The 26,141-nt window shown below is 48.3% G+C and overlaps 1 protein-coding gene across 5 annotated transcripts in view; it reads right to left on the bottom strand.

Moving 5' to 3' along the window:
* PAK5 (p21 (RAC1) activated kinase 5) overlaps positions 1 to 26,141 on the bottom strand; it is a 172,404-nt gene that overhangs the window by 79,730 nt on the left and 66,533 nt on the right. Inside the window, exon 1 of one of the 5 annotated variants that reach the window (XM_057423333.1) lies at positions 9,552 to 9,691. The exons of 2 other annotated variants lie outside the window; for them this stretch is intronic. The gene's annotated coding sequence lies outside the window, so the exon portion shown is untranslated. Of the gene's footprint in view, positions 1 to 9,551; positions 9,692 to 26,141 lie in introns of those variants that run through there. 2 more of the 5 variants (XM_057423329.1, XM_057423330.1) reach the window with 2 other exon arrangements.

Genomic DNA, 26,141 nt, shown 5'->3' with positions numbered 1-26,141 from the left:
CTTGCTGGGCAGAAGACAAAGTGCTACACGCGAACCAAACTGGAAGCACATACCTGACTTACAGTAAAGCAAATGGGCTTAATGTTGGTATTAAAAGGTCTTTCTGAAGCGGGGCCTCTTATGGTCATTGGGGCAAGCTTGTCATGAGGGAGGCTCCCTCCCTGAACTCCTGCCTGACTGCATTAGTTATTACATTTGATAGCTTTATAGTATTATTTGAAGCTTGCTATTTACCCAGTTACACAAGAGCCAGCGGCTTAGAGCCCGCTTTCTGCCTGGACTGCAAATCTCTGCAACTACCACCAAAATAGCCCAGATTTTATGACCCGTTAAGCTTAATGATAAACCCTTGGATTTATGTTCCAGGCTAGTGAGCAATGGGAGATCAAGGGCTAAAGCTTTGATTTATCTGCAGGCAAGGGAGATGTTATTTCTACATTCTTATTTTTCCTCATCATTTGCCATGACGATTGCAATGCTCTGCTGTGACATCATGGCAATTCTTAGTGTTACCGATGACAAAACCAATACCACACTTGGTCCTTGCACAGCACTGGCACTGGTATTTCCTCTCCCAGCAGGATGGGAACATTGCTGGAGTGGTTTTCCATCCTCTGCCCAGCCTGAGTAGTGGATCCTGTTACAGACATGCTAACTCCACACCTTCTTGGTGGGAAGCAATGGTTTTCAACATGCAAATCCTGTTGGAGGTGGAGGAAAGGTTGGGGAAGGAAGACTGTTCTGCTTTGCACCAGCTCTGTACATTCATGATGCTTTTTATGCAATGCCAGCAGTGCCTGGAGTGGAGATAAATTCTGTTTCATGCTGCTTTATACCCAGACCCATGAAAAGAGCAGGCAGTACTGTGGAGAAACGCTACTCAGCATGGCCCAGGATCTGCTTTTATTATAAATCTCCCTCTTTTAACAGTTTCTGTGAAAACCCCATGCCTCTGGAATCAGGGGATTGCAAGAAAATCTCCAATTTGCTCTCCAAATTTGCTTTAAAAGGAAAGAAAGAGAAAATTAAATGCCCTGTGTTCTAAGCAAAGTCCATAAGGACCACAAATGTTTGTGTAACTCAAAGCACCACGCTGGCTTTAATACACCATAAAGCCAGACTCTGCCATCTTAAAGCCTGACCTAAGGCTGGTCACTGGCTTCAGCAAGTGCTGGTGGGAGCATCACAGAGTGACAAGGAAAGGGAATGGAAAAATGTTCAAGACCACCATGATATTAAGTTACACCTTCAAGTTATTTTCTTCTTAGATTATTACACCTATTTGACTACGCTGTACAGCTATACCAAAACTACTTAAGTAATACTGAGAAAGGATGGGGAAAGTAAACATTAAAGGGCAAATTTTGAGCAGCTCAGATTTACAGAGCAAAGCAGATGCTTAATATAATAAAGGAAACTTGTCAGGGGAATGGAGCGTTATCCAATCTTTGTCTTGATTGATAGCTTGACAGTCTTTCACCCATTTGGAAAAAAAAAGTCTTTTAAAAGCACTGGTTAGCAATTATCACCAATTTTCCCATTAAGCCCATGGGAAAAAAAACAACAGTTGCAGTTTAATTTCTAGCTAAATCAGAAGAGTTGACTGTTTTCCTATTTTTTACACAATTGGAAACTGAGGAGCAATAGCAAGATGCTGTTACATCAGTACAAGAGAGACACCAAAGAGCAAAGTAAACAGGAAGATAAACTGTATTAGAATAAAAATGGCAAGAGTAATAGAACAAAACCACCCAAAAACCCTTTAGCCCTCAGTTAAAGGTTCCTCACAAACAGCAGCATCAGGTTGCTGCACAAAAAAAAAGCAGCAACAAAATGCTATGGACCAAGTCCTACCAGATACTGAGGAAACAGTCAAAACGCTTCTTCAAACAGGAGTTTATAAGAAACATGAGCCACAGGGGTATTGGTTTCCCACCTTACAACAATCCCAGGGGGCTGTTGCACTGGTGATGCCCAAATTCAGACTGGATTGCCCAAGAAGAAGCCCTTTAAAGGCTTTAACTTAAGCTTGTTAGAGCAAACCTTTCTCTTGGAAGGAAGCAGCCCTGCTGATGGGTGCCACATTCCATGCTCCTTTTCCCAAAAAGAGGAAAAAAAAACCTTATTGTCAGCCTGTTAAGAGATGAGAAGTCACTTTTCAGCTGGCAATGCTCTGCATCAGCGTTTAAATTATTTACCTCAGGCCTTGTACTTCTTAAGTACTTGGAAAGTCCTACTTACTCTTCTTGTGAATCCTGACAGTGCTAAGAGCTGGTCCTCAAAGAGACTGGGTAGGGAAAGCACAGATGTGGGATGAATGCTCCATTTCTGGCAATTTTGGTACATTATCTCTATTAGAATGAAAACTGAGGACACACTTGTGCCCCTAATAAGAGCCTTGCCTCAAAAGAGCATTTCTCTTGCTTGCCAGTACCAGGTGTCCACTCTCACCTCCATTCAAGTGAGGGTTCTTCCTGTCTCACCCCTAGGAGTAAACCCTCTATGGCATGCAAGGCACGTGGGTTTGCACGTTTCCCCAAAACAGTTTTCAGGGTATGTATTACACCATCTGCTTTAAGCTGAGCCCTATCATCAGAACTCAGTCTTGGCACAAGAGCTATTGCCAGTAACTACTTTCATTCACTGCCAATCCCTCCCTAACTTCCAGTAGGATGGGGCTCTCTCCATCGAGCCACACAGATGCAATTACAGACATCTAGACACGGGATTTTTCCCATTTGTTTGCTTTTCTACTTCCCATTCTTCATTGACTGCCCTAAAAACGTCAGAACAGAGAGCAAGAACTTAAAAGGCAATCACCACCTGCAACCACCATAGCAACACTGAACTATTTTGGCAGCCAGGCCTCTCAACACATGCTTACAGAGCCCATATCCCTCGTGCTGGGAAGATGCAATAGACTCCCTGGCTTTAGGATGCATCATTTTGAGCTCCTGCATAAAACATGGGAGCACCCGGAGGTTTCCTACAGCAGGCAATGGCTTAGATTACAGCCACTGCCTTGGCACTGGAGCACTTCCCAGTAGCACACTAAACTTTATGTTACCAACAAAAAATGCCTGGTAATAATGCAGCTTCCCCATACCCTGCCAGCACATCCCATGGTGTGGATGGTGCCTCCCCACTAACAGCACTGTGCTCCACAAACAAGCTTTTCCATCCATGCGCTGGTTTCAGCTGCAGTTCAGCAAAGGGGTTTTCTGCCCTTTCATTATTTTTACCCTGTGACACAAAGCATAAATAGGAAGAAGTTTTGCTATTTGGAAGAGAGGAGTTGAGTGTGTGCAACAGAGATAAAGTCATGGACCATTATTCCTTCCTGTATGCTTCAAAGTCTGGGACAGAGGCACAGCTCGGGGAGCATTTACTTTGTGCTCACCTTGCTCACAGAAAAACCCTCCTCCTTCTTCAGTCTAGGCAATCATAGAATGGTTTGGGCTGGAAAGGACCTTGAGATCACCCAGTTCCACCCCCCTGCCATAGGCAGGGACACCTCACACCCCCTTCTGCAAGGCACAAACCCAAATACCCTCCAAAGCCTATGAGAAAAGCAGCAAATCTGTTGCTTTTGGGGTCTTTACATTGAAGGAAGGGACAAGCTCAACAGATGCAAACCCAGGTTTCTGTGGCAAAGGTATGATTTGGTTAAGAATGCAACCATTTAAGCATTGTTACGTTTTACTTGCATGTTATGAAGAGGTCAGTAACTGGTCAGAACCATGTGTCATTTCTATGTCCTTCAGGTGTACCTTAAGAGCCCTTCTGTGAGTTGTGGCTGGGAGAGTCATGATAAATCTTTTAAATGTATTTATGTGGGCCAAATAACCCAACAAGGCATTAACCATTGTTGTTATAATCCTGTAAAGTACTAAAAACCTCCTGGGATGGACAGCCTGGACCGGATAGTTCTGCATCTATGGAAAAAGGACTAAAGCGAAACACCTGAAAGTGCTTTCCAAAGGCAATTGCCACAATCCCTCCTGTTCCCCAGCGGGAAGCAGTGGCACACAGAGGTTAAATAACCTCTTGAGGTGCTCAGCCAGCAGCTCAGCCCAGATTAGAGCCACGGTGCCTCCTGACTCCATGCTCAGCCCAGCGCCTTAAATAGCTGCAGTGCAAGGAATTAGCTCTGTCCTCTCTGCATGCATCCAACTCAGGGAATGGGGAAGCTGGAGTTCAACTTAATGGTACGAAAATGCCTGTGGAGAATGCCAGGAAATAAATCTTAATAACTACTGCCCAACTGACCTGTCTGAAGGCAGAGGGGAAAGCCACTGTGCAGTTTTTACTGCCTCCAGTTTGGGAAGAGTCAGTCATTCAGAGGCAGCAGAGCATGTCACAATAAAAGGTTTATAGGGGCTATCACCAGGATCATTCCTGTACCATTTATTTGTTCCAGTTTCGGTGTGTTGGCATTTCTTTTGTCCTCTCCTTTGTCACCAGGGATCTCTCCATCATTCCCTTTCTGGGGTACCTTCACTGCTAGGCAAACAGCAGAACTTTTGCTAACGGAGCGGTTTAGTGACACTGCGTATTTATTAACATTGTAGAAACACACAGTAATGCAAAGTAACAGTGATATCTAACACAGGGTTTTCCTCCATAAGAGGTGACCATGCAAGCCTCCTTCCGCTATTCCCTATAGCTGCAGTACCTCTCCTACTCTTCCAGCTGCCTCCAGCAGGGAACAATAAATCTAACACACACTTGGAGAAAGGAAAATCTCTATCGCTATTTTTGGCACCCACGTTCCTTGGCTTAACCTATTTCTGGACAAGCATCTTTGTTCAGCAAAATCAAACCCCTCACCCCTGTGACACCGGAGCAGCGTGTCCTGCTGCAGGCAGTGACACATGCCACCGGCGAGATCCACAGCAGAGCCACAACAGAGCGAAGACAGGACAGCCCACAAGGAAAAGGATGGGAGCTGCGGTTTCACTTGTGCTCTCCATCACTGCATGCCCCTGAGTGAGTCACGCCACTCTTCTCCATGCTTTGGCTATCCTAATACCAGCACATTGTAATGCACAGAGTGCACCTTATGGCAGGGTGAAAACAGGGCTCACTACATGTCCTTACAGCCCACAAGGACCACAAGTTAGGTGGCCTGCAAGACATAAACATTAATTTGTATATACAGCTCATGTTTTAATAAAAGCGTTGCTTAGAAAGGTCAGAAATAGGAAGCTACAGCCCAGCCTGCAGAAGTTAACAACTTGATTCACAGAGTTTTGTTTCACTGGCTTGATTTTAAGACATCCAAGCTCTGTCTGCAATGAAACCTTTGTACATCCACCAGATGCTCCTTTCACAAGTGGCAGCACTTGTACACGGCTCAGGAAAAGGAAAAAATAGTTGGGAAAGAGGCAAACCAGCAGACTTGGTATGGCTGGCTCTGCAGGATGCAATGGGAGCACGTGCCTCTCCCATCACTGCCCTCACAAGCACTGCTTGGAAAGGGATACTCCTTGAACCTTTAAGGCACAAGACATGGCTCAACACTGACTTCTGTGCTGGGGCTGCTCTCAACAGGCATGGCTGAACCACGCAAGAACCACACTCTGCAGCAGGTCTCAGCCCTGAAGCCCCAACAGCAGTCCTGCCCTTGGAGATGCTTCTCTCCAGGAAAAGAAAGGAAAAAGCAGTTAAACATTCATTTAGATAGAAAATACTCTGTTGTGTCGGTTGTGGGGCCAGCCCTCCAAGCACAACACTGAGCACTGCTGCGCTTGGTACAGGCAGCTGACACACCAGCACTAACAGCACATCTCCAGTGAATCTCTGTGGCCTGATGGATTAAAGGCTTAATTAGAGTTACCTGAATATTAAATATCATTAGAGAGCGTTGAAACTTGCTCTGCAGGGGGGCGGGGAGTTGCCTGTTAAATGGCCTCATAACTAACTGGGGTTTTTGCACTGTCGTTGGTGTTTTTGAGACATTCCAGTTTTCAGCTCTTTTCCCCTGCTAATGAAGCCAGCGCAGTTGCGCATCAGGCAGCACCCTGGTGCAGCTCAACGCTAACCAAAGCTGGATTTAATGGAGGAAATCATCTCAAAATATCAACCTTTGTATTTACAGAGAAGGCAGGTACCTTACGAAGCTCCTACTGAGGAAGAGACAAACCTGTATCAGACACTGGAGAAGGTGCAAGGTTGGACGGAGGCTCTGTTGGTCATGACATGGCTTTCGAGCAGACAGTTGTGTAAAAACACCTTTCATACTTCAAACTGCAGTTGAGAATAGCAAGATTGTATGGAAATGTTCAATAGATTAGAATTGATGGAAAACCATAAGAGTATAATTGGAAAATGGTAAAAAGCGTATGTCCTCCAGGGGTGAGGGATGAAAGGACCTGCAGCAATAGGACAAGGGGGAAGGGCTTTAAACTGACATGAGATTAGGTATGAGGAAGAAGTTCTTTATTGTGAGGGTGCTGAGGCACTGGCACAGGGTGCCCAGAGAAGCTGCGGCTGCCCCATCCCTGGCAGTGTTCAAGGCCAGGTTGGACACAGGGGCTTGGAGCAATGTGTTCTAGCGAAGGTGTCCCTGCCCGTGGCAAGGGGTTGGAATTGGATGAGCTTTAAGGCTCCTTCCAACCCAAACCATTCTGGGATTCCATGATAAACCACATGCAGTTTCCATCTTGGTGTTTCTGGGTTTACCCATCTGCAGTCACCACCCATCCCATCCCACAATGACAGAAGGTTCACTTGGTTTCACCTTGGGAAACCTGGCCCAACGCCACAGCAGACCCCACAGACCAACTCCACTGAGATCAGCAAAAAGCAAAGCAAACAGCCCCAGAAACACCTCCAGCACCACTCCAGTGGTGTCAAAGAGCCACAGACACTGACACCAGGAGCAGGGATCCTGAGGAGGTGTTTTACCAGGAGGTTGTTGTTTGAGCTTTATGCATATTTGATGCACAGCTCAGCTGCTTTACCCACAGACACCTGTTAGCAGCTCCAACGCGTGCCATGCGGTACACTTCTGTTTGTAGCTTCTGCAGAGCAAACCGGTAGAACCGGAGCGAGTTTATGTATTGGAACAAGAGGATGCCAAACACTTCAGATCCTTAACTGGAGCAGCTTCAAAGCAATAACTGGATTTAAGTGTCGAGTGCGATCAGACAGGAGGAGCAGAGATGCAGACGTTCTTCCGCTCCTGTTCCTCTTTTGTTTTCCATACCTCCCCGACGGAGTGCAGCACCCTGACAGATCTGTGCCAGCATCACCTCCTGGGCTTCAGCCACGTGAGCTGGAGTCTCCTTCAACTCAGTTTTAAACCCAAACTCCATGCCCCAACTAACGTCAAAGAGAACAGTTTGCCCCCTTTATTTCAGCAGCAAATCTGGGGTCATTTTATTTCTTAATTATAATTTTCCAAGTAATTAGGTGCCCAAATAACTGTTACTTTGGCAAATAGCAGTTGGGAAATAAAACGCCTTCCAAGAACCTTGCTCATTATGCAATTCTGTTTTAGAATCAGCAATTGGGGTGGTCAGACTTCACTGAAAGTCAGATATTCACCTACTGTGAGTATCTGTGATTGATGAAGATGTTCAGGGAAGAGGGAAAATAAAGCCCTTGAGAAGCAAACAGGGGTGGCCAAAGTAACAAGGGCATGGAATGAGCCATGGGATTTACTGGGTCTGGCTCTGTGAGCGTGTTGCCAAGGGGATTCACTGATGACTTGTAAGGGGGGTTCTTCACAACATCTCTGTGCAGAAACGACCACTTTGAGCCCCTCTGTTAAGAGGATGAACAGCTGCCTCAGCTGAGCAACACACAGTCACTGGTAATCCCTCATTTCCATAGAATAAGGTTGAAAGACTGCAAAAGTGAGTAACAGCACTTGGAGCTTCTGCACCAAGGGAAGGCAGGACTAGGGCAGACTGGTCTAACACCTCCTGATGAAATTAATCTCTGCTTGAAGGAGCAGTTTCACCTGGATCAAACCCATTTATGAACACATTTGAAGGAGCAGAAAGTCCAGCTTCAGCACGCTCAACATGAAAGCAAGTCTTTCCCTTGATTCAAGCCATGTTTTCACTCAGTTCATCCCAAATCACAGCACAAAACCACAATCACACACCGAACAAAGACCTTCCATCAACCTGAGAGGAGCTACAAACAAAACCCTGACTAGCCCACAGCCAGTAAGGCAAACCACAGTGAGTAACTCCCGAAGCTGTACCTGCTGCTGCAGCAGCAGCACCTCTGACACCAGTGCTCTGCCCCACAGGTCCCTCCATCCCCACCTACAAACAGGCGAGCATCTGCTCACCATAGGGGGAATCGACGAGCCAGTAACCACCGTGCAGCAACACTTCAGCAGGAAGAAAGCAGAAATGCAAAGGGCCATTTTGTGAACCTCAAATGGAAACAGAAAAGCTTCCACAGCTTCTGCTCAAGCCGGCTATGGGGGTGCAGACAGCCAGGAAGCCCCACAAGTGACACTGAACCCACTCTCTGTGTCAGAAGCATCACCCTCAGCAGACATCCAGAGTGGCTCACCAGAGCTCCAATGCATTCTGCACACAACAAGAGATGTACAATGCTCACAGCACTGTACCAACACCTTCAGCACAGGGCAGAGGAGCGTGGCTCCTACTCCAGTCCTCAGCAGTGGTATTTAAAGTTTCCCGGTGCAATAAGGGCAATAAATCCGGAGCGATGATTCCCTAAGTGCTGTGTGTGCAGCAAGGACCACACAGCCCTATCCCACCACAGGTACCAACTCTCTGCCTTCATTTTGCAGATGCTACAGCGTAAGAAAGCGAATCCTTCAATGAAGGGAAATGCTGCCAGCGGGGTGGTCTCGCTGCTGGCCCCTCTCGAGTTGGTGGGAATTGTATCCTAAGGGCAATGACAGCACATTCGGTCTGACACTGACTATTGGGGAAGAAATAAAAATGCCTATTGTTTCTTTACGCTAACAGAGGGCTGGTGTGTAACAAAGGGGGAGGCGGGCAGCCTGCGCGCTGTAAGAAATCCTCTAGGTCTGATCGATACCCAGACCTGGGCTGGTGCTGGAGCGGTATTCCAGCACGGCAGTTCCTCTGCAGCTCGGTTTATCCAGCTACGATGCTCTGAGGCTTAACGCACAGAGACACACGAACGGAGCCGACCGCAGGCGTTTCTAACCCTCTACACGCAAACCCACCAGCGGTCAGAGGTACACGGGTGCGTGTGGAGCGCTCGGGCGAGACCCAGCGGCACACGGCATGCACGGAAAGTTGGGAGCAACTTCAGGCAATACACGGGCACAAACCAAAACGCCTCTCTTACAACAAAAGCCATTGTTGCGGCCAACAGCCCCGCCGAGGTGCTCAACGCGCAGCCAGCGCCGCCGACCCTCGGGCAGCCCCGCTCGCCCGGCGCCAGCCCTCCGCGCCTCGGCCCGCCCCGCTCAGGTGGGCGAGGGGATGCCCGGGACGCGCCTTTGTCTCCAAGCACCGGCTGCCAGCACCGCGGCCCCGCAAGGTCGAGCCTCCCCCTTGCGCGGATCCCGGCCCCGCCGCCCCTACCTCGGCCGCCGCCGTCACGCCGCCCCCAGCGCCATGTTCCCGCGCCGGCTACATCCGGGCCGCGGCCGCCGCTCGGCTCCGCTCGGCTCCGCGCGGCACGGCCCGTCCCGACCCGCAGGTGCCGCCGTCGCCCGCCCCCAGCGCGCGCTGAGCCCGGGGCGGGGCGAGGCTCCGCCCCCTGCGCGGGAACAGCGCCCCGCCCAGCGCGTGCCTGCGCGCGCGGAGCGAGCGCTGCGGGGGCGCGAGCTCCCCCGCCCCAACATCTGCCCTAACATCTGGGGGGGGGGGCCCTACGACCGGGCAGCGGTGACACAGACACACACCGCTGCGGCCACCAACACACCAATCCATCCATCCATCCATGCCCCAGCCAACACATCCAACCCGGTGTGCACCAACCCATCCATCCATCCATACACCAGCCAATCCATCCATCCATGCACTAGCCAATCCATCCATCCATGCACTAGCCAATCCATCCATCCATGCACTAGCCAATCCATCCATCCATGCACCAACCAACGCACCCAACCCTGGATGCACCAACCCATCCATCCATCCATGCACCAGCCAATCCAGCCATCCATGCACCAACCAACACACCCAACCCTGCGTGCACCAACCCATCCATCCATCCATGCACCAGCCAATCCAGCCATCCATGCCCCAGCCAACACACCCAACCCGGTGTGCACCAACCCATCCATCCATCCATACACCAGCCAATCCAGCCATCCATGCCCCAGCCAACACACCCAACCCGGTGTGCACCAACCCATCCATCCATCCATACACCAGCCAATCCATCCATCCATGCACCAACCAACGCACCCAACCCTGGATGCACCAACCCATCCATCCATCCATGCCCCAGCCAACACACCCAACCCGGTGTGCACCAACCCATCCATCCATTCATGCACCAGCCAATCCAGCCATCCATGCACCAACCAACACACCCAACCCTGCATGCACCAAGCCATCCATCCATCCATTTGCACATCAACCCATCTATCCATTAGTGCACCAGCCAATCCATCCATCCATACACCAACCAATCCATCCATCCATGCACCAACCAACACACCCAACCCTGCATGCACCAACCCATCCATCCATCCATGCACCAGCCAATCCATCCATCCATGCACCAGCCAACACATCCAACCCTGTGTGCATCAACCCACCCATCCATCCATGCACCAGCCAATCCATCTATCCATGCACCAGCCATTCCATCCATCCATGCACCAGCCAATCCATCCATCCATCCGTGCACCAGCCAATCCATCCATCGATCCGTGCACCAGCCAATCCATCCATCCATCCGTGCACCAGCCAATCCATCCATCCATCTGTGCACCAGCCAATCCATCCATCCATCCGTGCACCAGCCAATCCATCCATCCATGCACTAGCCAATCCATCCATCCATGCACCAGCCAATCCATCTATCCATGCACCAGCCAACACATCCAACCCTGTGTGCACCAACCCACCCATCCATCCATGCACCAGCCAATCCATCCATCCATGCATCAACCAACACACCCAACCATGCACCAACCAACACACCCAACCCTGTGTGCACCCACCCATCCATCCATGCAGCCACCCACAAATGAGCCAACTTGTGCACTCACCCATGCTTGCATCAATCCATCCACCCATGCACAAACCAATCCATCCATCCATTCATGCAACAACCAATGCACACACACTCCAGCTTGTGCCCTCACCTATGCAGGTGCCAATCCTACCCATCCATGCACACACCAATCCATCTATCCATGCATGCACCAACCCACCCACCCACAAATGCATGTACTAACCCAAATGCATGCACCAGCTTGTGCACCAACCCTGCACTCCTGCAGCCACATATTGCCTACCCATGCTTGCACCAACCCATCTCCCATATATCCAGCCACAAGCACCCCAATTTATGCACCCATTTCCCAACACATCACCCACCCATGCACCAATCCACTCTCCTATCCACATCCCAACTCAGCAACCAGCCCCCCATATACTCACCCATATATACACCCATCCATCCACCCACTTCCTTCTGCACTTGGACCACAGTCATTATATATGTATTTTATACAGACAAACATATGATAAAGGTACATATTGGCCCTTCCACAGCGAAATCAGGAGGGAGGTGGCAGTGTGTGTGCTGATGGATGACCATGAATCACCCCTACCAGGAAACATGGAGCATGGACAGCAAAGAGCTGTTCGGGGGCACCTGCAGGTGAAGATCCCCAGGAAGAAAAAACTTGAAGCTGGATGGGTTGATACAGGTCTAAGTCCATTACATACAGTCCCATTTCTCCTTGGGATGCACATGAAGATGTTCTTCCCTTCAGTTCACTCAAATCTGAGAAAGCCATCAGGGACTGAAAACAAAGAGAGAACAGGCAATTGCTTTTCCCCCGAATGGGTCTTTATGAGGATTTGGTGAAAGGAGACTACAGGAAATCTGGAGAGGGTATTTAGAGATAGAACAAGAGGGAATGGCTTTAAGCTGAAAGAGGATAGACTCAGGTTAGATACAAGGAAGAAATTGTTCACTATGAGGATGCTGAGGTGCTGGCACAGGGTGCCCAGAGAAGCTGTGACTGCCCCATCCCTGGAAGTGTTCACGGCCAGGTTGGATGGGGCTTGGAGCAACCTGCTCTAGTGGAAGGTGTCCCTGCCCATGGCAGGGGGTTGGAACTGGATGAGCTTTAAGGCTCCTTCCAACCCAAACCATTCTGTGATTCTATGAAATGTACTTTCCCATTACTCATAATGTTTGCTTATACCTTCTTCATTTTCCCCTTAATCCTTGCTCTACCTAACGCTGGGAGATGAGATCACCTCCCTTTGGTCAGACAGCACCCAGTGTTTAGTGTTGGCTGGGACAGCAAAGTGCCTGCTTCAGTCTCCAAACCCAGACGTGGTGGTGGTGGGCAGCACCAGTATGAGAAGCTGAGCACTCTCCTTGCAGGAAGGGGGCTGAGCAGGGACAGACACAGTCAAGAATACAGCATAAAGCTGTTCAGAACCTCTGGACCATAATTCCAACCCCTCAATGTGGAATTCAGATGCAGACTGATAGGGTCTCCCAAAGTGGTCCCAGGGCTGAAGTCGCTCTGTTGTTATTGGTTTGCAGTAGGATTTGTGGCCAGAAGCAGTATTTGAGGTCTGTGGCCACTGAAAGATGTTCACGCTTCTGGAAACAAACAAGCAAACCAGCTCCCCAAACCCCCAGTCCAGGCTAAAACTTTAACCTGAGCAAAAAGATCTCACCACAGAGCTGAAGCTTTTCCCTGGTGCCTCAAATGAGAAATAACGTGGGACGAGGTGGTGCAGGTTTCCCTGCTCTGAGTCAGCATGAATAAATGACATGTGTCTGTAACATGAGGTGTTGCACATCACATCTTGGCATGGCACATATGGCTTCTGGCAGGGTTAAAAAAAGAAATCAAGCCTTTGCTGTTCTGTCCTTAGTCTCAGGTGTGATTTGGAGGGAGCTGTCCCAATGAATTGTCAAAATGGGCTGAGGAGAGACAAGAGGCACTGTACCATGGAGAGTGTCGAGGGAGGGAGGCAGCTATGATCTACAGCTTCTCCCCCTCAGATAATATGAAAGGAGGTGGCAGAGCAGCTCAGTAATGTGACCTTGCCGAGACTCACACTGAACGCACGTGGACGCATCCATCAGCACTGGAAAATCCCATCCTGTGCATTCCCAGGGAGCTCTGCACTCTGCCATGACACTGAAGCCAACAAGAAATCAGATCTGTAACTCGGATAGGAGCTTCTCCAGTTAAATCAACTGAACTACCTGAAGCATGAACTTGGTTGTGTAATCCCTTCAATGTGAAAAATGGATGTGTGCATCCATACATATACCCCAAAGCTTTACAAAAAAAGGTTCATTTTGACTTTGCCTTATTCTTGCACACAACAGGATGAATCAGAAACTCAGTCCCTCAGCTCACTGCAGCTGTACTGAGCTAGCGTTGATGCAAATGAAAGGAGGGTAGAAATGCAAAATGTCCTTTTCCCAGAAAAAGCAGAGCATTGAATTATTATTTTTTATCTATATTAATTGCTTAAAATGCGATGATTTTTAATAAAACTGAATTGGTGGCACTGAACATGGTGGCTGTAATATTTTAAGAAATAGAAAATAAAACCCTATCAATTTTAGGTGAAGTCAGGCCATGGCAGTGACTGAAGTATTTGCTGAACCAGCTGGGTAAGGAGGTTCTTGAGACACTGAGTCCATTACATACAGACCTATCTCTCATTGGGATGCACATGAAGATGTTCTTCCTTTCAGTTCACTCAAATCTGAGAAACACATCAGGGACTGAAAACAAAGAGAGAACAGGCAATTGCCTTTCCACCATCTGGGTCTTTATGAGGATTTGGTGAAAGGAGACTACAAGACACCTGGAGAGGGTCTTTTTACAGGGGCATTTAGAGATAGGAGAACAGGGAATGGCTTTAACCTGCCAGAGGGGAGACTGAGATGAGCTCTTAGGCAGAAGCCCTTCCCTGTGAGGGTGCTAAGGCACTGGCACAGGGTGCCTGGAGAAGCTGTGGCTGCCCCACCCCTGGCAGCGTTCACAGCCAGGTTGGACACAGGGGCTTGGAGCAACCTGCTCTAGTGGAAGGTGTCCCTGCCCACTGCAGGAGGCTGGAACTGGATGAGCTTTAAGGTCCCTTCCAATCCAGACCATTCTGTGATTCTATGATTACGAACAGTCCAGCCTTCTGTCAAGAGATATTTCCCATGCTCAAAATGTCCTTTTCAAATGCAGACTGAGTTTTGACAACTGTATTCTTCCCTTTGCCCCACCTGTCCATCAGGTTTAAGATTACCATGTGATTTAAATTAGAGCACAGTAATGAATGTGTATTTCTTACTCCGCTCTGCAGTGCACCTTGACACAAATTAACCTTAAAATTAGTCATGTAGCAGAGGTGCCAGTCATCAGCTTGGCACATGAAATGAAAAACGTTAAGTAACTTTCATCTTGGCATGCAAATTCTTACACAGATATGGTAATGGCATATCCTGCTCACAAGTGAAAAAAGAGCAGTAGGCTCCAGCAAGGAAGCATCAGCTGTTCCTAAGGAAAATAATTCAAAACTACAAATGAAGAACAAGGTTAATTTCAATAATCAGTTTTGTGTTTCTTGCTAGCTGATTTAAATCATGATGAGAGTTGTTTATTAAAGCCACCCATTTGAATCAGTGCCCCTTAATGCGAGTGCAAGCCTATGAACATAAGCCTATAAAAACAATAAGACTTCACAGAATGAATAGCTTTCACAAGAATACTTCCAGGGCTGGAAGAACATCATCCTTGCTTTGGAAAAAAGGAATACATCTTGCCAAACTAAGCAATTTTCCTCCTCTAAGCTCTTAACCCTGTAGAACTATCAGGAATAGGGCAGTAAGTCATAGAATATTCACAGCTGCATTATGAGCATACAACTGAACTTGTGATTCTTTTTGCTCACTGTTGGAGAGGAAGATGAAGTATTGCTGGAATAATTTAAAAGATGGGCTTGAATTCCCTAAATATTGCAGATGAATGTCTTGTCCTGCTGTGCATCTCCCTTTTGAGGGCTGCGAGCTGTTGGAGGTCCAGGATGGCTGAAGGATGCTGCATGCTACCCCAAGCACCATGGTGCTCCTGTACAGACTCTGGATTCTTTCCAGAATGCTGTTTAAGGGCAACATCTCTGGTACCAGAGCAGTTATTCTCATAATTGCACCTCAGATCTCTAAACGGAAGATGTCTTTGTCTTCCCTATCAGTCAAAATCCAAGCACAAAAGCACTCTTAATGAATTTATAACAAATGTAGAAAACTGCATTTCACTGAGAGTTGTACATGTATTCAGGTATTTAAATGGCCAGCATCCACTGAAACAAGTTCTACAGGCCAGAAAGTGAAGGTTGATAAATACAAACACATAAGCAATGTATGTGGTCACATAATCCACTTGGCTTATCACTCCTCTTGACTTCAGGGAATTTGGGATTGCTCCTGGCAGAGTGCATCAGTACAACCTCATGGCCTCTCTGTTTGCAAATGTGGCACTAACCTCTATTTCCATGCTGCCTGGTGCTCCTGCTGCAGTCCCAGCTCCTGGGCTCAAGTTGTGTGTCTCCCAGATAGATTTCTGCCCTTTCTGGAAGCGTAACGTGGGATGAAAACCTGAAGGCTGACCTTCACTGCACTAAGATCAATCCCTCAAAAACAGACAGAGGGAACAGGTACTAAACCATATAAAGGCAGTTTTAAAGTTACTGTATGCTTTTGAGGCATGATTTCTGTTATGCCTGGTATTGTTTCTGCCAATATCCTTATTGTTCAATGATCAAAAGGTGAATCTATAGATCTATAATCTTACAGATCTATAACTAGTGACATTTCTTGTAGATTTACACACACTTATCCTCACATACCCATAACTGCTTCCCTTCGAGGACAGCAGTGGGCCCTCACCCTGCAATGCAGAGCATGAGATGCTCCGTGGTCGCATCCTCCCAGGATGCTGGTTGCAGGGTATCACTGGACAAGCCCTGGAATGTTCAGGGGCTTCAGTACTGCAACATGTCCTGAGCATGGTCCTGTCCTGACCAAAATGATGATGATTCTGGGGCTATATCAGGCTCCAATCCCTGTTACCACCCACTGGGGCACAGAGCCCTCAGGTCTCAGCATCTGCAAACAGAAGCCCTACTGTGTCTTGTCAGTGGGTGCTGAGCAGAGACTTTCAGGAACTTCTTGGCCCCGATAATAAACTACAGATCATCAGATCTGAAGTCCCAAGAATAGTTTTCTTTGCCCCTTTTCTTCCCCCAACAATTTGCAAGAGCAGTATCACACCTTTGTGTCACGCTGCCCTGCAAATCTGCTTCCAAAAGACTGCCTTCTATCTTCAAAGAGCATTTCCAGTGCTTAGCAGGATCTCCCATAGCCCTTGACTTTGCAGCTGGCAAAGTTTACAACATGTTTACAATACCCTGCATAATTTGGCTATGAGATAATGTATAGTGTAGTCCTTCAGTGGGGCACAGTGGGAGAAGAACAAGTGAAAAAATAAAAGAAGGTGATACAAAGCCAAGAAAAACAGATGGTAGCGAGCTCTCCAAGGGGCAAGAATGAATAAATAACTGCAGATATTCCTTTTTGTGAGGAAAAATATATTGTCAAATCAATAACACAGAGTTTAGGAAATACAAACGAGATGAAATGTGCATTTTTTCAGTATTAAACCATGGCACTTCATCAGGATGGTCTGTACTGCACGTGTTTGCTTAAATGAAACAGAGAGAAGCAGAAAGAGCATTGATCTGAAAAGTTCTTGTTTGACCTCAAGGTGAAATTTCATATTTGCTGGGAAGTTCTGCTATAGATAAGAAGCCAAACTGGTCAGGAGTCAGTCAGAGTGCCCCAGCAGTTTCCATGCTGTTTCGCAGTTTTATCCCTTTGACAATATAAGTCAGGGCTTAGATCTTAGAGAGCAGAACTTCTCAATTCTTACAGGAACTTTGCTGTTCCTGCTATTAGGGCTGCAGGAAACTACTTACTTTACACTGCGCACACTTCTAAAATGATTCATCGAGACCCTTTCTCTTTTTTGACTACATCAGGTTAAGCTTGAGGGGGAACAAAAAAAGAGATGCTTGAAAACAGCCAACTATACAAATAGTGTACTCCAGCAGAAGATTCTTTTGCCTCCTTTTAAGTCAGCCAGAGGAAGCCAAGCAACATATGGGATGCATGAAAGTTGCTCTCTGCAGATCTGTCAATCCGCTTCAGCGATGCCGTGCATCAACCCCAACTCTGCTATTAGCACAGGCCTCCCAGCGCAGGGGCTGCCAACTGGCCTGCACTCAGCTCCTCACCATGAGACAAATCATCTCCTGCTGATCTATGGGCCCAGAGAGCAAAAACCTGCAAGGCACCAAAGCCCATGTGCTCTCACTCTGTAGCCATGGTGCAAAAACAACTGCTGAAGCATAGAATCATAGAATAGTTAGGGTTGGAAAGGACCTTAAGATCATCCAGTTCCAACCCCCCTGCCATGGGCAGGGACACCTCACACTAAACCATGTCACCCAAGGCTCTGTCCAACCTGGCCTTGAACACCACCAGGGATGGAGCATTCACAACCTCCCTGGGCAACCCATTCCAGTGCCTCACCACCCTTACAGTAAAGAACTTCCTCCTTATATCCAATCTAAACTTCCCCTGTTTAGGTGTGAATCCATCACCCCTTGTCCTATCACTACAGTCCCTAATTAACAGTCCCTCAGGCCCCCTTCAGATACTGGAAGGCTGCTATGAGGTCTCCACGCAGCCTTCTCTTCTCCAGGCTGAACAGCCCCAACTTCCTCAGCCTGTCTTCATGCAGGAGGTGCTCCAGTCCCCTGATCATCCTCGTGGCCTCCTCAAACAAGTGTCAGTGACGCTTGTTTGGTCACTCACTGGTGGTGGTGCTGCAGCCCCTGGTAGCATGCAATTGCCTCCACACAATGGCTGCAGATGAGGGCTCAAGCCTTCCAAGCAGGGTCCTCTGGGCTAGGCCTGAGGATGGTGGGTTTGGGGACTAACAGGGACTGAACCCTGTGATTGTGGAGATCTCCAGGTGAAGCCCCCTGAGGAGTTACAACTGCTCCAGCCCTTTGGGTAGAGGCAGCCACAACCCCAAAGCAGAGAATAAGCAACTGTCAGATCCCAAGTCCCAGAGCACCATCATGCAACAGAGCTTTGAAAATACTGGTCCTTCCCCACACACATGAGATGAGGAGGCTCCATTTTCATTTCTGTTTCAGAAGATCAGGGTTGTTTGACCGTAAAACTTCACTGCCTTTTCCCAGCATGCCAATAAATCAAAGTGCTGGAGGTATTTCTTGGAAGCCAGAAGCCAACCGAGGTGATGGGAAGGAAGAGTCGCCTCTTTATCTTACTGCTTTTCCAGAGGTAGTGAACACTCAGTTATCATGCCCACAATGCTGATGATAACATTCCCATCCAAGCTCCATTTTCTGTTCTGCCCCTGCATATTTGAAGAGCAAAGTCACTGTTATGGCCTTGGTTTTATCTCTTTCTGCTGAAAGCAGAACCTGAGCTGCTCAAAACCATATACGTAACTCCTAAGTTCTGGCACTGACTGCTTTTGCTATGTAAAGGGAACCTTCTCTCTCAGTATCACAGAATCGGAGAATGATTTGAATTGGAAAGGACCTTAAGATCATCCAATTCCAAAACCCCTGCCATGGCCAGGGACACCTCACACTAAACCATGTTACCCAAAGCTCTGTCCAACCTGGCCTTGGACACTGCCAGGAACGGAGCATTTATCACTTCTTTGGGCAACCTGTGCCTCACCACCCTCACAGTAAAGAACTTCTTCCTTATATCCAATCTAAACTTCCCCTGTTTCAGTTTGAACCCAGCACCCCTTGTCCTGTCACTACAGTCCCTGATGAAGAGTCTCTCCCCAGCATCCTTGGTAGCCCCCTTCAGACACTGGAGGCTGCTCTGAGGTCTCTTCTCCAGGCTGAACAGTATTCCTTTACATAGCCACGGTGAGCCTCCCAGCTGCCATAAGCCCCTGCTCCCCACCCAGCAGGTACCAAGTACTCCTCTCTCTAACAGCAGCTCCAAAAAATCCCCAGGGATGTCCAGAGAGTGACCCAGAACATACAGCAGCACAGTCGGGCTCAAGGGGTGTCCAGAGAGTGACCCAGAACATACAGCAGCACAGTCGGGCTCATACATCTGCGGGAGCTGCTGCAAAGTCGTCAGGGTCAGACACTGGGCATTACAAAGGGACATGAGCTGTCAGAAAAGGCCATCACCGGGAACGCCTCCAGCTCCAGCCCCAAACTGCAAACTAAAGGACTTGCTTTTGTTAGAGCATATGGCCAAATCCTGAGTCCTACACGTGTTTTAATGCCAAGAGTGACTATTAGTTTGGCATCCTACGCAGCAAAGCAGCCAGCAGGAGTTCTGCCCAATGAAGAGGGGTGAAAGCAGGCTGTTCTCCCCACTGCCTTTTGGCTTGTCTGCCTTTCCTGGCCACCATCGTGCCCCTGGATTAGTCCACCTCTTGCCATTCTTTGCTCTCACCAGTCCCTTTATCCGAGAGAACATTTCTGTATCTGACCATTATACTGCAGGCTACCAGAGATTGCATTATAAGTACTTTGTAACCCAAAGCATTTGTCAACTACGAACAATTCTTTGCATCAGATTCTAGGTAGGCTGATATTGGAATGTAATGCAATCACCTACTAGAGTATTTTTTCTATAGCTCCTTTACAAGTATTAGTACCTGGCCTATATTCTCTCTCTCATATACTTAAGCTTCCAAAATTACACTGATCAAAGCAACCTGCATTTATATACTGATGTGCTCCTGCATTCCAGAGATTTGCCAAGTGCTAAATATAAGGTTCCTCACGATAGTAAAAAATCAAATTCAAATTCCAGCTGCCTCTCTGCTAATATGCAGCAGAGGTTTAGCAGAACAAAGCTGTGTTTGTAGAATCAGACACAGAAGGTGATTAAATTAAACAAAAGGGGAATTGGTACAAGCCTCTGACTTTGCTGAAGACACCAGCGCTCATCTCCCTCCTGTCAGACAGAGCCACCTGGTGACCTTTAGCGATCAGAGCAAACAGCATGGCAGCTTTGCCAGCACTGCCCTTCCCTCCTTCCCCCATAGCTAAAACTCAGCTTCAGCCTATGCTGAGTGGGGCAGGGGGACTGCAGGATGCTCAAACCAGTATGGCAGGTTCAAACAGACCCTCCATGCGGGCTGTGATCCATCTCCTCCCCTTAAGTGGGATGCTCTCCAGTAGGCCAGGCACCCACTGGGACGTGAAGAACAACTCTTAGGTTTGTCTTGGTGGTCTGTTTTCTAAACAAAGGATTGTCCACTCTCTGGGAAGAGCACTGATTTGATCAAGATGGAAAAGGCAGAGAGGTGCCTGCAGTCGGCGCGGTGCACTGGTGAGATCAGGAGTGCAGGAACACATCCCAGAGACAGGCAGGCAGTTACTTCCTTGGCAATGCTAATCTGGCTCTTCTAAAGCAGCACTAAAATTCCCCATGTAAAAAAATTCCTCACTACGACTATAGCAGGAGAGATGAAGGGATTTAAAGCACATGACAGCATTAAAAGTTGTTCATCTCCTCTACCACTCTTCCCCATTAGCTGTTATTCTCGGGGATTATCTCTTCTGGACACCCCATGCTACAATGACCACATGCAAGAGACAGAAAACAACCTGCTGCAAACAGGGCTTTCTCTTGGCTATTTCCTACATAGGCACAGGTTTGCCAAGACACCTTGTACTCTCCCTGCAGCCCTTCTGCTGGTACCATCCTGGGTCTCCTCTGAGCACAGATGGAGCACAGCACCAGGATGTGGGCTGTTCTTGACTTGCTAACGTCAGCCGACCTGATTTAGAAATCAGTCTGAGACCACTGCTCCTATCTGGTATGTGGCACAAACCAGTGCTCATCCTTAGAGTCTTCCATACAGTCAGTTTTTAACAACAGAAAGGATTTTCACCCTTCAAGAGGCTTAGGTTAATATGGCTCCTTGGCAGCATTTAAAATGGAAGGATAAATTGTAGGAGCAGGCAGCCCAGCCACTATCCAAATCCCATTCAATCAACATGGACCAGGAGGGAGGCGAAACAGGCCAACATTTCCCTCAGCCCTCCAGGTCTGTCCACTTTGAGCATGGGGCACCTTGGTCCAGCATCCAAGCATGGGAGTGTGTGTCCTGCTGATGGGGCATCTTCTGCCAGAGGGTGCCTGGGATGTTCCTTGGCAGTGCTCCAGGGGTAGATGTATCCACACTGTTTAGGAGTCCCCTGAGACTGGGCATTGATGGCACACTAACAGAAATCACCCTCTGCATCAGGGTGGCTGAGCAGGTGCAATGGAGGGAGATGAGAAAACATCACCCCTCAGCTCAGCATGGAATGGCAAAGGGAGAATTCAAGGATCAGATCTTGACAGAAATGTATGTAACTCCCTTTGGAATCAGGCAGTGAATGCCTTTAAGGATTCGGGATGAAACACTGCCCAGTGCAAAGTCACACTGGAAATTACTAGAAAAATCAGGATAACTCCCTACCTCCTGCAGGCTCTTTTGGTGGCATAAGCAAAAGGGCATCATGCTCTTGGCAGTGCTGATATTCCACAGCTTTCCTTTCCACTGTGCTGCTTATATGTACTTCATCAGTGAACTCACTCTCAGAGTATGGATTCATACAGAAGCAGGAGAGGGCTTCAAACTGAACCATCCCCAGTCAGGAGACAGCATCACGGGGAGGGCAAAGACCTGCAAGAGGAGGATGCAGGGGCTCTGAAAACTGAAAGCAAAGGCTGAAAGAGGTCAGATTTGACCGCAGGAGATGATCACACAGGACTTGAAAGCCAAGGTGACTGCTTAGCCACACTTGCAAGGCTGGAGTAGAGCAGTGCCAGCCCTGTCACAGGGCAGCATGCAGAGAGGTGGTTCAATACTGGCCAAAGGGAACTTATAAAGAATGCAGCCAAGAAGGCAATGTGCAGCAGGGTTCAAAGCTCCAGTTCCCAAGTCCAAGGTGGGTTGGCTAGTGCTTGCCCATCTCTGCTGAGCTCAGCACCCACCCTCGCTGCTCTGGGGAGCACCGAGCATGGCACTGTCCTTCCTCTTGCCTATGGAGGATACAAAAAAGGATGCAGAGTTTGCTGCCATAAAATCCTGCCTGAATAAACAATGCAGCTTTAAATTTGAAATGGTGGGGAGCTGATCCTCACTGGGTTTGAGGCAACTACCACCTCCCAGATAAATGCACACACACCACCAAGTTCATGTGCTGCTGCAGCAATACCTGAGCCCTGTTACGGTCTACTTCTCCTCCAGGATCTCCCAGGTAAAATATGCCTGAGCTGGGATAAACGCTTCACTTGTACTAAATCTGTGCAAATCCCCCTGGTTTAGGGACTGGGTTTCAAATAAACAAACAAGAAGGAAGTCACACCTTGCTGAACAGGCTATGTTTGGCATAGTCAGGGAGATGCAGAGCATGGTCCTGCTCCTTAACAGCACGCATCACAGTAAGTAAAAGTGAGGGTCACACTGCCAAAGCCTCCGATTTCAAGGTGTTGTAGAATAAGAGTCAACTTGGGTGGAAAAGAGCTTTAAGCTCATCCAGTCCAACCGTTCCCCAGCACTGCCACAGCCACCACTAACCCATGGCACTGAGGGCCTCGTCTACAGTGTGTGAACACTTGCAGGGATGGTGACTCCAGCACTGCCCTGGGCAGCCTGTTCCAATGCTTGAGCACCCTTTGGGGAAGGAATTGCTCCTCACCTCCATCTAAACCTCCCATGGTGCAGCTTGAGGCTGTTACCTCTTGTGCTATCACTTGTTAATTGGGAGAAGAGACCAGCCATCTGCCAACTAAGCACCACCCAGACACTCATGCTGCAAGATGGGGGAGAGAATCAGAAAAGTGAGAATCTCAATTCATGGGTTGAGATAAAGACAATTTAATGGGACACAAAAGGAAGAAGATGACAACGACAACAGAATATCCAAACCAAGTGATGCACAATGCAATTGCTCACCACTCACCAACTGACACTCAGCCAGTTCCCAAGGAGCCCCTTGGCCCCAGTTTATATACTGAGCATGACATCCTATGGTCTGGAATATCCCTTGGGTCAGTTGGAGTCAGATGTCCCAGCTGTGTCCCCTCCCAACTCCTTTTGCAATCCCAAACTGCACACAGTGGGGTGTGAGAAGCTGCAAAGTCCTTGATTTAGTATAAACACCACTGAGCAACAACTAAACCAAAGTTGTCATCAACATCATTCTCATATTAAATACAAAACACAGCACTGTACCAGCCACTCGGAAGAAAATCAACTCTATCCCAGCCCAAACCAGGATACAAGGCTTCCCACACAACCAAGGCAGTATCCATGGGTTTCCTCACAAGGCTGAACACAGTGCCTTCTGGGCAGCACAGGCATGGTGCTATACCAACTGGCTCCTGTCAACTGATGAGCATCTCCTACTTCAAGCTAAAGGATGGCTCAGTTTGTTATGGCAGGAGTAATATTAAAGGCACTTTAAAAACCAAACAACCCTCTCCCACTATCTGTCATCTGCCCCAGCCATGTTTGACACATTCCTCACTGGGAACCACCCGTGACTCCAGTGTGGAAATGCTCTTTTTAACGCTGTTCTTTGTGTGGATTTTGTGTTTTCAAGTGCCTGAGTACATGTAAGACACAGGCCTGCAAGAGAAAAGGAGCTGCAAACAAGGGTGAGGACCAAGCTCTGGCTCCCCAGCTGATGCTAATCCATTTGGCTGTGATTACTCTCTCCAGGATCTTTAAATCCAGCCTTTGGGGATTAAGGAGTCCCCCCTTCCCAAACGAGGGAATCCTTCCTTAATCCGCTCCTGCTGGCACATCACCACCACGGAAAACCCAGCGTTTTCATGGGAGCATGGTCCTGGCTCTTTGTGTTTCAAGGCCTTTTGCAAACACCACATCCAGCTGTTCACAGCTTGAGAGCCTTTCAGCACCACATCAGACTTTGGTTACACACCCCTTTCATCCTTCACTCAGTGCTGTCACAGGGTTATTTTTGGTCTCCACCCAAGGTATAAGCACTATAGACCTTCTTAGCCTCACTGTCAGGGTGCTCTGGGGACATCCCCTCCACAAAGGATGAAGCCTTTTGGCTAATCATCATCACCCAGCACTCAGTGGTTGAAGCAAATAGAGAAGAATGAAGGAAAAGTGCCAAAACACAGTTAATCCATAACCAGCACATGAAAGATATGGTCTTACTTGTCCTTATTCCCCATCCACCTCTCAGAAGTTTTCACCACATTAATCCATATCTCAATGGTTGCCAAACCCTGCCCCAAACAAGGGTGTTTGTTTCTGTATTTGTAACCTTCCCTACCAGTCATCCAGTGCCCCGCTGCTTTTCCATGCCTGCTTGCAAGAACCTCCTTCTTACTGTGGATCCTTTTCTGGGTGACCTGTGTGCTCTGACACTAGCCACACTTTGAGCATCATCCACATGAGCAACACATTGTGGTCCCCAGTCCCCACCTTGGCTCATCCACAGGCCCTTCCTCATTCATCCCAACTTTTCACTCCATTTTTGGTTTGTTGGGACAGCTGATGGAGGAAAGGATAATCAAGAGTTCATCATCCTTAAGCTGGGAATTCTCCCACCCCCCAGCTCCCAGGGCCACTTGGCTCTGAGAAAGTCATATTCTGTACGTAAGAAGTTAACAAATAAAGTTCAAGACTGTTTACAACCTAACAAAGACTTATGTATGCAGGGGAAAAACCCTAACACTTCATAGATCCAAAACCTCAAGAGAAACAACCTTTGTTCCAACATCAGCTTTAAAAGCATTCTGAAATATAACCCGATTTCATCATTTTGGGTCAGACTCGTGCAGGCTGGACACGACACAGCACTTTTGCTGTCTCAGGAGCTCCCTCCAGCGTGGCAAGAGGCAGCTCCAGCTCAACCAGCTCTCCTGGACTCACACCCGCAGCAGGTCTGGCCACTGCCCTTCTCAACCCGATGGTGTTTCAGGTGCAGCGGGCAGGGGAGGGCTCAGTGGGTACCCCGGGTCCCCCTGCTCATAGTGATTTGGGTCCCTGCTTAGCAGCGCGAGCACAGCCCTGGGGCACAGCGCCCTCCATCTCTCCGATTTATACCCTCTTCATCTGCTGCCACAAGGATGATTTTTGTTTCTAATCCGGTTTTGCCCTGGGTGCTCCAGCTTAGCACGAGCTTTGCTGGGGGAAGGGAGCTTTGATTTGATTTGTGCTGGAGTCAGGAACAAAGAGGCAGAAAGCAATTGCTCTTCCCCACTGCTCAAAGCCCAGGTGGGGAAGGGACCACAGCTCCAGATGACTTTTCCCTCCCCTTTTCCCTTTATTTTCCAGAGGCTTTGCCCAGCTCTGTTTGCACGTGGCACTAATCAGCATTGGGAGGCAGCAGCATTGCTTTAAGCTTTGAATTGCTGTTCGCAAAAGGAAATGTTCATCCCAACAGGCTCATTGTCATGGCAACGAGTGATCCCCTTCTTATAAGGGTACCACTGCTGGAGAGGTGATGCACGATGTGGCTTATCACAAGGGATTCAGCCCTGCTGAGAACAGGTATGTGGCAACCTGGGGTGCCAGGCAGATGGGAGCAACAGGACAGGCACATTTCCAAAGGAGCATCTCTAGGGCAGGATGTCTCCAGTGTACCACAGACCCAAAGAGATGGCGATGGCTGAAGCTTTGCTAGCTCTGATATCAGTACCTAGCAAAGCGGGGGGATGATGGCAGTTACACCTTTGGATAATCCCAGCTAATACCTGCTGCCTTTAAAGAATTACTTGGAATGATAACATTTATCTCTGAATTACATTTTTGTCTAGCCCATGCTGCCCAAGCACAGTGCTGCTGCATCACTTGTAAACTCTGTGCTAGGATGTATTAGCAGTGCCAGAAAACTGACACA

The sequence above is a fragment of the Pezoporus wallicus genome, unplaced genomic scaffold (genome assembly GCF_028554395.1).
Source record: "Pezoporus wallicus isolate ANWC-B61680 ecotype Strahan unplaced genomic scaffold, APGP_CSIRO_Pwel_v1 contig_4191, whole genome shotgun sequence".
Taxonomy (NCBI): domain Eukaryota; kingdom Metazoa; phylum Chordata; class Aves; order Psittaciformes; family Psittacidae; genus Pezoporus; species Pezoporus wallicus.
This window is presented reverse-complemented; position numbering and strand designations above follow the sequence as displayed.